General features: G+C 35.0%; 1 long non-coding RNA gene across 1 annotated transcript; it reads right to left on the reverse strand.

The window, feature by feature from the left end:
- Positions 1-11,112: 11,112 nt before the first annotated feature.
- On the reverse strand, positions 11,113-16,296 carry LOC124899418. Its single transcript, XR_007056889.1, has 4 exons — positions 16,150-16,296; positions 15,994-16,073; positions 14,315-14,397; positions 11,113-11,340 (listed from the first exon to the last, which is right to left on the reverse strand). It is a non-coding gene; the product is annotated as an uncharacterized LOC124899418 (long non-coding RNA).
- Positions 16,297-16,846: the final 550 nt, after the last annotated feature.

A 16,846-nucleotide genomic window follows, 5' to 3' on the forward strand; every position in this document is an offset into this window, starting at 1 on the left:
AGGAACTTTTATCCCCAAAAGTTAAAATGAAGAAAATACCTGAAGTCTCAAACAAATGAGGATACTGGTCTTGTATCTCACTCTCAATCTCCCAAGTATCCTCTACCACTGGGCAGTGCTTCCACTGAACCTTAACTATAGGAATCTCTCTAGTACACAACTGTCTCACATTACTAGCTAAAATAAGCACGAGCTCCTCCACAAAGGTCAATTGTTCGTCTAACTGGATTGAATCCCATCTAAGAACATGAGACAGATCAGAAAGATACTTCTACAACATAAAGACTTGAAAAATTGGATAAACAGCAGCAAAATCTGTAGGTAAAGGTAACTTATAAGCCATCTCACCAACTGTACGGAGAATCTCAAAAGGACCAATATAACAAGGGTTGATCTTACCCTGTATACCAAATATCATTACACCCCTCACAGGAGAAACACGAAGGAACACACGGTCACCAACTTTGAATCTCAAGGCATAGAGTCTACAATCGATATAGGTCTTCTACCTACTCTGGTAACTCTCAGCCTATCCTGAATTATCCTGACTCTATCCAACGAGTCCTAAAGCAAATCTGTACAATGAAGTCTCACCTCTGAAGTCTCAAACTGTCCTATAAGGAATGATATCTCGTACCATACAAACCCTCAGAAGATGCCATCTAAATACTTAAATGATAATTGTTATTGTAGGCGAACTTTGCCAAAGCTAACTATTGATACCATTGTCCTCCAAAATCCATAACACAAGTTTGGAGCATATCCCAAGCACCTGAATAGTCTGCTCGAACTGACCATCTAGTTGCGGACAAAAGAATATACTTAAATTTACTCGAATACCCAACTCCTTCAGGAATTCTCTCCAAAATCACAAAGTAAATACAGAACCATAGTCTGATATGATAGACACATGAACCCTAGGCAAATGAACTATCTCTCAAACATAAATCTGGGATAATCTCTCAGCATTGAAGGTCATCTGAATAGGAATGAAATGTGCTGACTTGGTCAAATGATCCATAATAACCCAAATACCATCATGACCACAGAAAGCACGAGGCAGCCTACTAATAAAGTCCATAGTAATCCTTTCCCATTTCCACTCGGGAATGGAAAATCTTTGAACAAACCATCTGGACGTTGATACTTATCCTTAACCTGCTGATAACATAGGCAATGAGCCACAAAGTTTTCTATATCTCTCTTCATACCATCCCCTCAGTAATGCTGCCTTAAATTTGTATACATCTTTGCTGTACCGGGATAAATAGAATACCTAGAGCTGTGAACCTCATAAAGAATCGACTAAAATAAGTCATCAAGCTGGGGAACATAAATATAACCCTAAAACCTCAAAATACCCTTGAAATTAACATTGTGTCTCCTAAACTCACCACTAGTCACCTGATCATGTAGAAAACACAACTTCTTATCCTCATACTGACGATCATGAATCTTCTCAAATAAAGAGGACCTCACCTCCACACAAGCCAAAATCCTAGCAGGATCCAAAATATCAAGGCAAACCATTAAATTGGCTAAGGACTGAATGTCCCATACCAAGGGCCTCTGAGGAACTGATATATATGCCAAGCTACCCATACTCACTACTATGCAACTCAAGGAATCAGGTACCACATTCGTCTTATGCAGATGATACAAGATAGAAATATTAGTCCTTTAGTAACTCTATCCACTTAGACTGGCGAGCATTAAGCTCTCATTGGGTCATAAGATGCTGATGGTTGCGATGATCGGTGAAAATCTCACAATACACACCATACAAATAATGCCTCTAATTCTTTAGCATGAAAACTACTGCCGCCAACTCCAAATCATGAGTGGGGTAGTTGCACTTATTCACCTTAAGATTTTTTAAAAGCATAAGCAATAACACAACCTTGCTTTATCAAAATGCAACTAAGACCAACACCAAAATGATCACAAAATACGGTGAATCCCTCACCCTCAACTGGAAGATCTAACACTGGAGCTGAAGTGAGGAAATCCTTGAGCTTTCCAAAGCTTAACTCACACTCCTCGAGCCATCGGAAAGGAACTTCTTTTTGAGTCAATCTAATCATAGAAACTAAAATAGTAGCAAAGCTCTCAACAAAGTTCCTATAATAACCGCCCAAACCAATATAACTGCGAACCTCAGTCTGAGACGTGGGCCTAGCCCAATCACAAATTCACCAAAATCTTAGACGGGTCTACCATAATATCCATTTTGGATACATATCCAAGAAATGACACTGACTCAAGCCAAAACTCACACTTAGAGAACTTGACAAAAAGCATATGGTCTCTGATGGTCTGGAGCACAATCCTTAAATATTGCATGGTCTTTACTACTACTCGAATATAAAAGAATATCTTCAATGAACACAATGACAAAGGAGTCTAGGTACGATCTGAACATATAGTTCATCAAATCCATAAATGCAGCTGGGGCATTAGTCAGCCCAAAAGAGATCACCAAGAACTCATAATGACCATAACAGTTCTTCAAGGCTTTCCTCGGTATATCCTTAACTGATGATAATCGAACCTCAAATCTATCTTAGAAAATAGGATTGTGCCCTGAAGCTAGTCGAACAAATCATTAACGCTAGGCATAGGATAACGATTCTTCACCATCACCTTGTTAAGCTGCCTATAGTCAATACACATGCTCATTGAACCATCTTTATTCTGTAACAGTCAAAACAAGGGCACCCAGCGGGGACATACTCGATCTAATAAAACCCTTAGCAAGAAGATCCTAGAGCTGAGAATTCAGCTCCTTAAGCTCAGCAGGAGCCATACAGTAAGGTTCCATAAAAATAGGTTGGGTGTCAGGCTCAAGGTCAATAGCAAACTCAATCTCACGGTCAAGGGGAATACCAAGCAAGTCGGTAGCAAACACATCAGAAAACTCATACACAATAGAAACAGAGTTAAGCGATAGACTCTCTACATGAGTATCATATACATAAGTGAGATAAGACTTGCAACCCCTTGATATAAGCCTTCTAGCACAAATATAAGAAATAATCTATGTCGGCTCGTGGCTAACTGCTCTCTGCCTTAATACTAGGGGTACATCGGACATGGCTAAGGTAATGATCTTTGCAAAACAATTCATTACCACATTATAGTGGGATAAACAGTATATGCTCAAAATTACATAAAAATCTAACATATCCAGAATAATAAGATCAGAATAGGTATCAACATCAGTAACTATCATAACACATGATCTGAATACTTAATCCACTACTAAAGAATCACCCATGGGAGTAGAAACGTACAATGGCACAGATAATAAAACACTATTCAAGTCCAACCGTGGTGCATAATAAGTATATATATAAGAATAAGTGGATCTAGGATTAAATAAAGCAAGGGCTGACTTGCGGCACACCAAAATCATGCTACAACTACAACATATGAAGTGCTAGCCTTAGCTCTAGCACATACTGTATACAACTGACCATGCCTGCTACTTGGCTGGGCACCTGACCAACCTCATGTCCTGCCTACCTAAGTAGCACCTCGATTACCCTGGTAACCACCTCTACAACCTTATAAACCACCTCAACCTAAGGGATAAACTGCCCTAATAGGAGTAGCACCCTGGGCTAAAACAACCATCACCCCATGACTAGGGCATTCTCTAGAGAAATAATCGAAAAGCCCATAAGTAAAACAAGAATTGCGAGCAGAACCAGAACACACAGATCCAGCTAAACTGGGGAAACCACCACATTTAATGTGGCCTACAAATGAACCTCTCAAAGAATGATCACCTTCCTTACCAAGGTGACCACTAGTACCAAACTAACCTCCATCAGTGGTCTGAAAAACTGGCTGAACTGGTCGACTAGTCAGACTCTGAGGCTAAAAAGATGGACGTAGAGGATGCCTAACATAAGAAGTACCACCTCTAAACTAGGAACTACTACAGCTCCCACCAAATCTGCCTTGATACTTAGGCCTTTTATCATGGCCCTCACGATGTATATCTTCTATCACTCTAGTATAATCAGAAACCTCAGCAAAAGTCCTACCCGAAGCGACTAGACTCTGAGTAGCCATCTGAACAGGAAGTATTAATCCTCTCACAAAGCAGTCAACTATCTCATACTCAGTATCCAAAATAAAGTCGTATGCCTGCCAACTCATGAAAATGGGCCTCATACTTGATGACTGTCATAGAACCCTGCTCTAATCTAGAGAACTAATCTCTTAATTGATCCCTAAGACTGCATGGCATATACTTCTCCAAGAACATCTCTAAGAACTGAGTCCATAAAAGAGGAGAAGATCTAATTGGCCTCGAACTAATAAAACCTCTCCACTAGTGTCAGTCAAACAAATCCAACAAAAATATGGTGTAATCTACACCACGAGTCACAACAAGGCCTAAACCACAAAGCCTATCCTCACAGTTAGTCAGAAACTCAAATGCATCCCCTCCAAAAGCACCAGAAAATTAAGGTGAAACCAACCTTAAGAACCTAGTCAGCATATTTCGCTCCTCGATAGACATAGCAGGTTGGGTCATAACTGGTTGAGCGACCACCAGAGAAACAACTGCCAATATAGGAGGATCCTCAACTCTAGGATTTGTAGATGCACCCTGTACTCTTACCCTAGTAGTCGGCAAACCATCAACAATACCCAATAGCTGAACCAAAGCATCTTTAAGCAATGAAAAGGGAATAAAACCTAGTGGATCCTGGGCTAATCCCTATCCCATCGTTAGCTGTGGCAGAGGAATCTCTTGATCAGGTGCAGGAATGGGGTTTTAAGGAGGCCCATCTTGATCTCTAACTGGGGACATATCATGAGACTAGATCTCGGGACCCTCCTTACGCGTAGTTGTAGCACACATCCTGGGTATCTATGAAAGAGTAAAGTCAAGAAAATATCCTACAAATCAACATAGACTCTTAGCATGATATGAGTGAAAGAATTAAAGGACTCCTATGAATGTCCCATAGCCTCTCGAATATAGAAAACAAATGTCAATGTTTCGATCTGTAGGACTCTATTAGACATTTGCTCATATACCGATAATGTTGGTAAAACCTAACTCTAATACTAATTTGTCACGATCCAATTCATGAATCGTGATGAACACCGTAACCCAGAGCTAAGGCAATGGGTTACTCTGGTAGAAATGCCTAACAAGGGCCACAATAGATGAACAAAATAACAAACAATAATGTTCCACAATAGACAAACAACTATGGATACCAATGCCCATGACCTGGTAATATCAGTACGAGAGCATCTAAGTTCGACAATAGTAATTATATCTCAAAGTCTAAATAGCCTTAAATAGTCTTATACATTTGTCTTGAATACAAAAGACAGAATAAAGAAAGAGGGGAAATGGGTGACTCAAACTCCAAGAGCTCACCTTATCTCTGGAAGTTCAACACAGCACGATCTCAACTCAGTGGCAGTGACTAAACTCGAGTCTACACTAAAATGGTATAGAAGTATAGTATAAGTACAAAAATAATGGGTACTCAGTAGGCATCATCGGCAGAATGAGATAAATCATGATTTATAAGCGATATAAAGCAGGATAATATATCAAAGTCAAGGTACAGAATCGAACCTGGATCATCTCCATCATCACTGTACAAAATAAATAATCAACTAGAACAATAATACGATATATCATATCGATACATACCATAACCTTCATATAACATGAATAATCGATTCGGAAGCGTTAAAGAAACATATACACAATTATAATTGCATAAGCACCAAGTTTAACATACATACTACCATTAGAGCATGAAGTAAAAGAACTTACCACGGTGTCCAATACCACCGGGAAGTACACCCAAAAGGAACATAAAGTAAAGAACTCATAATGGCATCCCATACCACCAGAGAGTGCATTAATAGATCAAATCATCAACGTATCAAGATATATATAAATATAACCAATGCACATTTAACCACGGTTTCCACATTTCCCTTAAAGTATCATTTGTCAAAATCCATCATCATCATCAATTACCATAATTGAAATAACTCATACCAAAGTAATCATAATAATAGTCACATAGCCGTCTAGGTATCTATAGTATCAATACACTCTATCTAGTAATTATGAATTAACCAAGGCTTATTATTAGGCTACTAATTTTCTAGACGTCATAAGGCCTACAATCATTAGCTTAACCAATTCCTTATAATCCTCCATTAGGTAAATAGCAACTAATTATTATACGCTATGAGCCAATATTTACATCTAGTCAAGATGCACAATTAACCTATAGTCATCATTTAACCAAAGTCCTTTCCTAGTTACCGTAGGCGCATCAGTCATCACATAGGAAGGGGATTACATATCAGCAAACACATTTATCTATCTAATAACCAACACCTCATACTAGTTAGCATCATATATCTCTAAGTCAACATTTAGGCATCCAACGGCATTACCCACTAGGCATCAATATCACTAGTTATTAACAATGCTAAGTCTATTATCATCATAAGCCGCTTACAACTGTAATTATTAGTAACCACAATTTAAATAAACATGGTCTGCCAACTAGTATTCCACGCTTCTATCCATCAAGTAATATAAACAACTAGTTATCACATAACTTATTTTACTAGGCAAATATAATCTATCCATTTATTCAAGTCAAATACATCCACTAGGTGATTACTTGGTTCTACACATGGTTACACTTACCAATTATTCTTAACTCAATATTTGGCATATTACATTTCTATTCACTAATTAGAATTAACAAGAGCCACACCACTTAAACAAGTGATTAATGGTAGAGAATTATAGACTTAATGGTAGAGAATTATAGACTACTTTCCAAGGAAAACATCATATCCCTAATGCACATACGTGCATAATAATATAAGGGCATAACCAAACTTATACATATATAAATTTATATATGCTTACCATACATAGCATCACCATAATCATCAATATATCCTTTGAATTCATCGAGCATCATTGTAACATCAATACCTCTTTCGAATTCACCAGGCATCATCATATCATCAATATATCCTTCGGCCTTGTCGGGCATCGACATAGCATTCAAGCATCAACATAAGATCAACATATCCTCCGGCCTTGTCGGGCATCAACATAGCATCAATATACCCTTTGGATGTATGGGGCATCATAATATCATCAATATATCGTTTGAATATCCCGGGCATTATAATATCATCAATATATCCTCCAGATGAACCGGGCATCATAATATCATCAATATTCACCATAGCATCAATATTCATCCAAGCAATAATATATATATGTATATAACTAATTCAATATCAAGTACAGGCCCCACAAACAATAGAGTGTAAGAAAAGTAAGGGAAATCATAACATGGTACCTTACTATTTATCATCAATAATTTAAAATGGTATGTCCATGAACACATATATTCAAATGGTATGAACACTCAATGCATTACCGGCTTGACATAATTATTAGCATGATCAATCCCAAGCCATGGTCATACTTTTTAAAATCTCCCTTATTAGGCATAATTCACAATACTAGCAAAAGGGGTTCTTTAACATAAATCTAAGTTTATTCATTAGACTTGATCACAATATGAGTAATGGCATAATTCAAGATTCACATAATAAACTAGCCAAAGCTAAGTGATAGCATAACCCTGGGTTCAATTTACAAGACTTTCTAACATTTTCCAAGTAATGATAATAGGTTATTCAATCATGTATGCGCATTATTTCCAACATCATCATCAAGAATAACCCACTTATCTGGTTTAGCCGCCATATTACCATAGTATAATCTAGGCGTTTATCAAGTATCTAGGTCACTAATGGAGATACGTAGTTCAAGATTAGGCCGGTCAAGTTCCACTTCTAATATCTCAAATTATTTTCTTCAAGTGTAACTTCTACCCAAAATTATACTAAGTTATATTAATCATATCTCAAAGATTTATCAACCCATACTAGTTCTATAGGACAATTCTACCTTAAGTGCTACTATTAAGTCATCCAAGCACCTAAAGTCAATTTACAACTTTACAACTAGACCAACGCACTAATAAGGTGAGTGAGTAAAGTCACTCCTTCTAACTAGGGCAACTAGATCATTCTCATGCTACTCATGAGATAACAAGTTCAACTAGCCAAGGTTTTTTAGACTATAAGTCAAATATCACACTTAACAAGTTCAATAGCCTAAATGTCTCAACTAATCCAAAGCAATACTATTTCCATTTCAACGTCTAAGATCCTGCCTAATCTTATCAAGATATCACAATTATGCCACAATAAATCTCAATCTAACTACAAGTAAGCCTAACCTACCTTGAGTCCAAATATCTCACGAACCAACAATATTTGTTTTTCCTCAAAGCTTCTTCCATAAGCCAAGTTATCAACAACAATCTATGCATTATTATGAGAATAAAAACACCCATATTGAACTATAATGCTTTAGGTCTAAATTGACACAAAAAAAACCCAAGTGGGTCCCATATATGAAAAATGAATTTTTGAGACCAACCCAACATTCAAATATCATTAGGGAGTTATAACCCTCAAGAAATCTGTGCAAATAACCACATTTGGGGTTAAAAATCAAGCCTCAAGCCATTTGAGATTTTGGGTCTAGAAATTAAGAATTCAACACCAAAATGGAAGAAATTCTACCTTAGAGTTGATGTTAATCGCGAATACACAAGCTCTTTAAGCTCCTAATCAACCCACAAGACTCACTTTAAGGATTTTACCTTCTATTAGGGTTTGAGGACTCAAAGTAATGGAAGAAAGGGCCAATTCTCGATCAAAAGAGCCTTTAAATAGACCTTGCCCAGCTCTTTGGAGGTATGATCATGCATACGTGCTAAGCCGCAATAACGTCCATCGCGATCACACTCAACCCACTACGATCGCGATATCTCCAACCTTGACAGACGATAGCTAAAACTTGGAATTTAATTCCAAGCTTTAGCCAATGCCTCGTGATGCATTTGGAATATAATATGAGCAAATGAGATATGCAACCACATAGATGTCGACGTTTCTGAGGCATTGGCAAAGTCGGATTTCACATCCGAAGTCGTTTTACTAATGTTTTTGCTCAGTGGTCATGGAGAATCAATGAAGAATTTTAAATAGGAAAATAGTTCTAACAACCAAACGAACTGCTAGGTTATCGAACTATCGGTTCCAGTAAGTCATAAATGACTTGGGACAGCTATAGGAAAGCTCTATCGGTGGAAATAAATAGGAATATAAGAAATGTCCTGAAAAGTCATTACAACTTCTTTGAATGTTTGAGGCTCATTTTCAAGAAGCAATGTTACAAAATTTGATTCAAAGGGAGTAGATATCATTTTACGTTTATTACGACTTGGATTATCTTTGCTAAGTACATTCTCCTTTAGTTCTTCTTGAGGTTGTTTAGACCCTTCACTAGATAACACATATCTTATTTTATACAGATAAATATGTTCAAAGAACTCAGTTTTATCTGATTCAATTATCGTATTATCATTAATATTAGGATATCCATATTTGTGAGCCAAAAATTGAGATGCTTTACTATTTGTAAAATATCCAATAAAAACACAATCCACGGACTTTGATCCTATTTTATAAATTTAAGAGATATAAACTTGGACTTTAACTAGATACCCCCATACTTTGAAATATTTTAAGTTAGGTTTTATTTCTTTTTATTTTTCATATGAAATAGATTATGTCTTGTTGTTGGGCATTCAGTTGAGTATTCGTTTGCTGTAAGGATAACTTTTCTCCACAAGTTTTGCAGTAAATCAAAACTTATAAATAAGACATTCATCATTTCCTTCAACATTTGATTTTTTTTCTTTCTATAATTTCATTGGACTGAGATAATTAAGGGGCATTAGTTTGATGGACAATTTTATTTTTCAAAATATTTTTGCAAAAGGAGATTCATACTCTCCATTCCCATCACTTCTTATTATTTTTATCTTTTCATCTAACTTATTTTCAACTTCAGGTTTATATTGCCTAAATACTTCAATTGTTTCATTCCTACTGTTCAACAAATAAACATAACAATATGCATGCAATCATCAATAAAAGTGATGAAATACTTTTTTTTACCGTGATATAGTGTTGCCTTCATATCACAAATATCTGTGTGAATCACTTTTAAGAGACTGAAATTTATTTCAACGGACTTATAAAAATGCTTAGCAAACTTAGATTCAATACATGTTTGTCTTTGTGATTTACTGAACTCATAGTTAGGCAAAACTTCTAAACTACTATGTGATTTCGATATCGCCGAATTTCTACTTGACCCTTTTCTGCAACCTTTTTATCCTTTTTGGTCCACAAATGTACAATGAGATCTTTGAGATTGTTCTCATTGCATTTGTGTTTCAGATAATTTTGAAGTTCTTTCACAAAAAAGATGGCTTCTCTAAGTATTGCAGTCACTTAAAATGCATCATTCACAACTAAATCCATATCAAAGGTCAAGTATTAAGAACATTCTTAAAATGTTTACCCAAGATATTATGTAAGTTAATACCTTTAGCAAGGAGATCATAGATATACTTGCAATTCCGGAAATTTGGTATAACAACCTTCTTTACAAAAAATAGGTCAAATTGTGGGGGTTAATTTTAAAATTTGCAGGGATTTTAAATCCCCACAAATTTTAATTCTGGGGGTTTCCAAAACCGCCACAATATGAGCCGTCACAATCAATTTGTGACAATTTTTTTCTAACCACCATAGTTAATTTGTGGCGATTATTTTGCGACGATTGCCCCCCGTTACTCTAAATTTAATTTTTTTCATAATAAATTTTATTTAAAAATTGCGGTGGTTTAAAACCTCCGTAATTTTTTTTTCTTTTTTTTTTAATTTAATGGGGCCCATCAATTTTCAATAACTAATTATAGATTCTAATTTTAGCTCAGATGTAATTGTTCATTTAGGCATAACCTACAATCCAATATTTGTTCAATTCATATATCATTAACACAACATGATTAATTAAACATTGTAATTGATAAGCATATCAAAAATACATTAAACATTAAACTTAAAAATTAAATTTTCAACATTAACATCTTCAAAGTCCAAATTTTTAACATTAACTAGTATCTTCAAACCCCAAAATCAAATTTAAACACAAAACCTTCAATATTCTAAGATTCACTCCAACCACACAATTACATCATCATAATTGAATATCCTAGATAATTTGTAATGAAATCAACGACTGTCATTAGGATCACTATCATCAGGTGATCTCCTTGCATTCATGGGCGAAATGGGTCCACTAGCTGCATTACTTGGCTACATAAAAATACAAAGTATAAAAATCAATCAGATAAATTTTCATGCGTTATTATAGAACATTTATATCTGCGTACAACTAAAAACATCGTCGATATGATTCATTTGTTTTCTTCTATTTTCCTATTAGCAGAAGTTGTTCTGTAATCTCTAATCACAATGGTAATGCTCAACATACAATAAGTCCCATCTCAAACTCATACTTTTATGTGTATTTTTGTGCATCTGTGGTATTTTCTCTTCAGTTCCAAATATTGTGCTTTCCTCAGATTTTAAAATTTAAAGAGAAATCAACAACTCAGAAACATGTTTGAAGCAGATTTTGAAATTTAAAAGCTATTCTCCTAGAAACTAGATAATTTCTATTAGCAAACAGATAACAACAACAACATCACAGTGTAATCCCACAAGTGGAATTTGGGAAGGGTAAAATGTACGTGGACCTCACCACTATCTCTACCGATTATTTCTAATGGACCCTCGGTTTAACTAATACCTGCCAAACTATCTGAAAAAAGGGATACAAATATGGTCTATGGTCAAACAGATATTTGGCAAAAATTTCAAATATGTGATTCCAAAACATATGGCCAAATGGGTCCTTAGATGATTGAAAACAAATCAACTTGAAATGGGAGAAACAATATAACAGGCAAAAAATTTATCTGAATTACACGACTATACACTCAAGTAATGTCTGTCACTTGTGCAGTAACCAAAAAGGGCTAGAGGTTGCGTCAACTTAGCACATAACTGCAACCATTAATTGTGTTTGGCACAATTATACACCTTTTTTGCACATGGCTTTGCAAGTGGCTAAAATATCTACTGCATATTTGCTACATAAAGGATAATAAATTAGGGGTAAAGAAGCTCCTTAGATCTTCCTAGGGTTGGTCACAACACAAAAAAAAAAGAACAATTTGGAGAAGTAGTTGTATGTTCAACACTTTAAAATACAACACTTTAAAGCAAAATGTTAATCAATTGACCAACTATTGGTCAATCTATCTCAAACTAATTAGATTTGGATATATGAATCCTCAACTCAGTTCCACAATGTGGGACCTACTTTATCCCAATACTGAATAATAATTTATCCTTTAAGAATATGAGTAAGATTTTTGTATCCCTCAATGAAAATACTGTAATCTTTTTCAGAGAATATTTTCAAAAAATCCTAGAGAATTAGGCCTTTGAAACTAACAAATTTAAGGTAAACAATTGTTGGAAAGACAATGAATTTGCCATTGTAGGAAAACTGATAGAACAAACTCCAACGGCAACCTCAAGGCTGCATCCAGAAAACTTTATCCTCTTATGTTCATTGACACAGTTAGTACAATGAGAATTGGTTACTATTTTCCGTCGTTTTAAGCATTCGGTAAAACTCTTTGGAGAGCTAAAATGCTTGCAACTAAATGATACACGTATCTTTGACCCAATCCAAGAATATCCTAGGACAAAGAATGCATTTGCACCAAACAATTTCCATAAAATCTAGATACATTAGTACTCTATGTGGTTTTTTTCTTGTTACGAGCCATAAAATTGATATTTCTTCAATTAAGCCACCAAGATACATCTAAACATTTTTAAGACTTTCGATGCCAAAGCTTTAATACCACTCTCTGAACCACAGGATTTGACAACCTAGAGAATTTCTATATTATCTAGTATTTTGAGTCTTTTAAGGGAAACATAAGTTACCCGGTAGCTTAAACCTAAAAAAGGGAAGAGATGAGGAACCTGGGAACCTCCAATGTCTCATTTTTATAAGGAAAGGTAAAGGATTCATTGATGAGCATCTAGAAGATGCAAAGTTGTAGAAAAGAAATTAAATCATGTAACTGTATAGTGTCACTTTATCTCCTTACAAAGTATACCTTTATGGGTGTCAAGATTCTCTTTGAGGTGTCTCTTGAAGAGGGGAATAAACTAAAAGTATACCTTGAACAATAGAACTTATATGTTTTTATCAGTGGCAGACTCTTGACAATCTAGCCAGATAGTCTTGAACATAGGCTGAACGAGAAGCTACTGGGACTGAACTTGGGCATTTTCAACGACTTTATTTATTCAGTCAGGATAAGAATGCTCACTATTGAGACATTCAATCCTACCCGGCTATTAGAAATAGTTAGATGTGAAGATACAAGCAGAATCAGCATGTACGTGGTTATTGACTATTACCACATACATTCTAATGATTGACCATCAAATTAGTTCTGGAAGAGTACGATTTTAAAAAGATAACAGGAACGGCGGTGTAAGACACTGAATAAGAAAAAATTCAACTACCCTTGCATGATATCTATCTGTACGTGTCGTGAAGATGCAAGCATTAGGCATGTTACATAGTTATTGACTATTATCATATGCTAGTTATTGACTATTATCACATGCACTCTAATGAGTAACCACCAAATTGACTCTAGAGGAATACATTGAAAAAAGCAACAATTCTGCCCATTGGTGACTTGACAAGATCCAGAAAAAGAAACAGAACCATCAATAGACACTCCTCACTGAAGCATGTATGAGATGATGTACTCTTCGGCAAAAGTAGAAGGATAGGAGGCATGGAAGAAGAATAAAGATGAGATAGCCATCTTCACTTATTAATATACTAAAAACCAAGATCCTAGTTTCTTAACCAAACTTCAAGAAAGATTTGAAGAGCTGAATGGGAAAACTAGGGTACTGGCTTTTGACCGTATTCGCAAAGACAGACGGGCTATAGCAGTTGGAACTAAATAAAAGGTACAGCGGCAAAAAATTATTGCAATAGCCAAAGCAATACTTCTGCATAGCCCCTACCGCTTAAAAGGACTTGTCACCCTGCCACCACCGAAAGAAATATATTCAAGGATCCTCCACTTGGTCAACAATGGCAACCAGTTTCTTGAAGTTTTAATTACAATGATCCACAAAGCACACAATTTAAGCAGGTAAAGACAGAAGTAGAGCTCACCTTTATGTCACTGCCTCAGAAGAAAATGTACTCATAAATTTTGTCACTAGGAGATATATGAGGTCCATCCTTCTTTCGTCCTTCTGTTCCATAAGATTTCATTGGACCACAAACAGATGACTCATGTGTCATAAATGTACGCGATAAGAAGCTAAGAGTTCAAGATGAAACAAGTAAAATATACCTCTAAATAATTAAATAATATTAATTTAGCCAAAATACACAATAGTTGTTAATGCAAAAAGGCAATAAGAAAATGGCAAGCCATAAAATTCAGGTACTAGAGAAGTCCATAATGTTTGTTATAACACAAGGAGACACTAACCACAAGAGGCGCTAGCTTATCCATGTTAAAAATGGAAGAGCGTAGGCTTAAAATACTTGTTGGAGAAGTAATTTATCTTCTTTTGAACAAATTCTTCTTGTAATTCAAATCAAGCTTTTATTTATTTACTCTGTCCATCAAGGCTAGGACAGATGAGAAGAATCACCTAGTTTTTTGGTCTCTAGCCACACTCTTCAAATTATTAACCCTAACACCGTAACATTGCTTCAGAAAGTCCTTTTTTTTTCCTTTGACAGATCTATATCGATATTCTCTTTCAAGTATTCAACTCCAAACAACATAAACTAATAACAAACATAAATAAACATGATCATGATAACGCAGTTTATTCACACACTGTATATAATTCAAATTCTCAGCTCATACAACTAACAAACAATTTCATTTTTTCACTTCGCCATAACATATTTTCCTTTGACAGATCTATATCTACTTTTCTCTTACAAGTATCAAACTCCAAACAATAGAAAATAATTACACAACACAAATAAACATGATCATGATAACACGGCCTATTCATACTGTATAATCCAATTTTTCAGCTTATACAACACGTAAACAATCTCAAAAAAAATTGTTTTGCTTCATTCACCTAAAACTCTGATACACAAAAACTCACACCAAAAGTATTACACATTCACAAAACTAACAATCACACAACATTTCTCCTGCAATTTTTTATGAATAAAATAAAACTTTGATAATCAGGAAAAACTAACAATTACACAACACATATAAACATGATCATGATCACACTGTATAATTCAATTCCCAGCTTATACAACACGTAAACAATCTCAAATTTTCTTTTCGTTTTGCTTCAATCACCTAAAACTCTGATAACACAAACACACACACCAAAAGTATTAATTATACATTCACAAAATTAACAATTAAACAATATTTTTCTTGCCATTTTTCATAAATAAAACAAAACTCTGATAATCACAAAAAACTAACAATTTCACAACATTTTTCTGCCATTTTCTTTCTCCAAATAAAAATTGAAATAGAGTGTGAGGCGAGTTTTGTGTATTACTGTTACAAAGACCGATGGTGGATTCAGGAGCATCAAGAGGGAACAAAAGACCTTCATAATGAATATCAGACTTTGTAATCAAGCAAATGAGACTCCCAATGTATGAGTTGGATGCCTTAGAGGCCGCCGCGTTGCCATTATTAACCAAATTTATGTGATTTTAGAAAACTAAAACACTAATGAATCATTGTTTTATACTGCAGGACAAACCAAAAAAAAAGAGAAACAATTAGGAAAAAAGTGTTGGCAAATAGGTATTTCAATACTCAAACAAGTTGAGTCTAGAGAAATTACCTTAAATTATGTATTTCAACACTCGAATTTGCATTCAATTTGGAAAATATCTGAAGGGCGGCCCTTATAACGTTTCCCACCTTCATTAACAATAGTCAATCGATTAGAAAATAATAGGATTGAGAGGTTGTAAACAAAAATAAATTTGGCCCTTACCATCTACCACAGGAAGCTGGCGATTAGAAAATGGTTTTGGGAAAAAAATTGATTTGGGGGAAAATTTGAGAGGGAAATTTTAGAAAAATGGAGGCAACACTAAAGTAATTAACATCCTGCTATTTTTTTAATGGATAGCGGGGGGTTTAAAACTCCTGCAAATATAAATTTTTTAACGGTATGTGATTTAACCACCATAATTAATATAATTTTACGGAGATTAAAATAACCCCCACAAATAAAGCTCTATAATTATAATAATCAATATTTCGATATTTTTTTTAATAGATAGCGGAGATTAAAACCCCTGCAATTGATATAATTTTGTGGGGATAAAATAACCCCCACAAATAAACCTTCACAATTTGACCTATTTTTTGTAGTGATACCGACTACCATTTTGAAGTGCATAAACTTTATAACTATGAACTTCTTCAAACCAACATCCTTTGTTTTGTACTTTTTTTTTCAAAGCATCCTAGAGTTTTTTAAGGCTTACATATTACTATAAACACTGTACAAATCATCTTGTAATCCGGTTGGGATATAGTTCTTACAGAGAAAATTTGAGTGCTTCCGGACGTCAATCACTACGAAGAGTTCGTTATTTGAAGTTAATTCTGACAAGACTAGAATACTTTCACTAATGAACTTCTGCAGACTCAAAAGTTGTCAAGTAGAAGAACATCTTTGTTGT

This window comes from Capsicum annuum, chromosome 6 (genome assembly GCF_002878395.1).
Source record: "Capsicum annuum cultivar UCD-10X-F1 chromosome 6, UCD10Xv1.1, whole genome shotgun sequence".
NCBI lineage: Eukaryota > Viridiplantae > Streptophyta > Magnoliopsida > Solanales > Solanaceae > Capsicum > Capsicum annuum.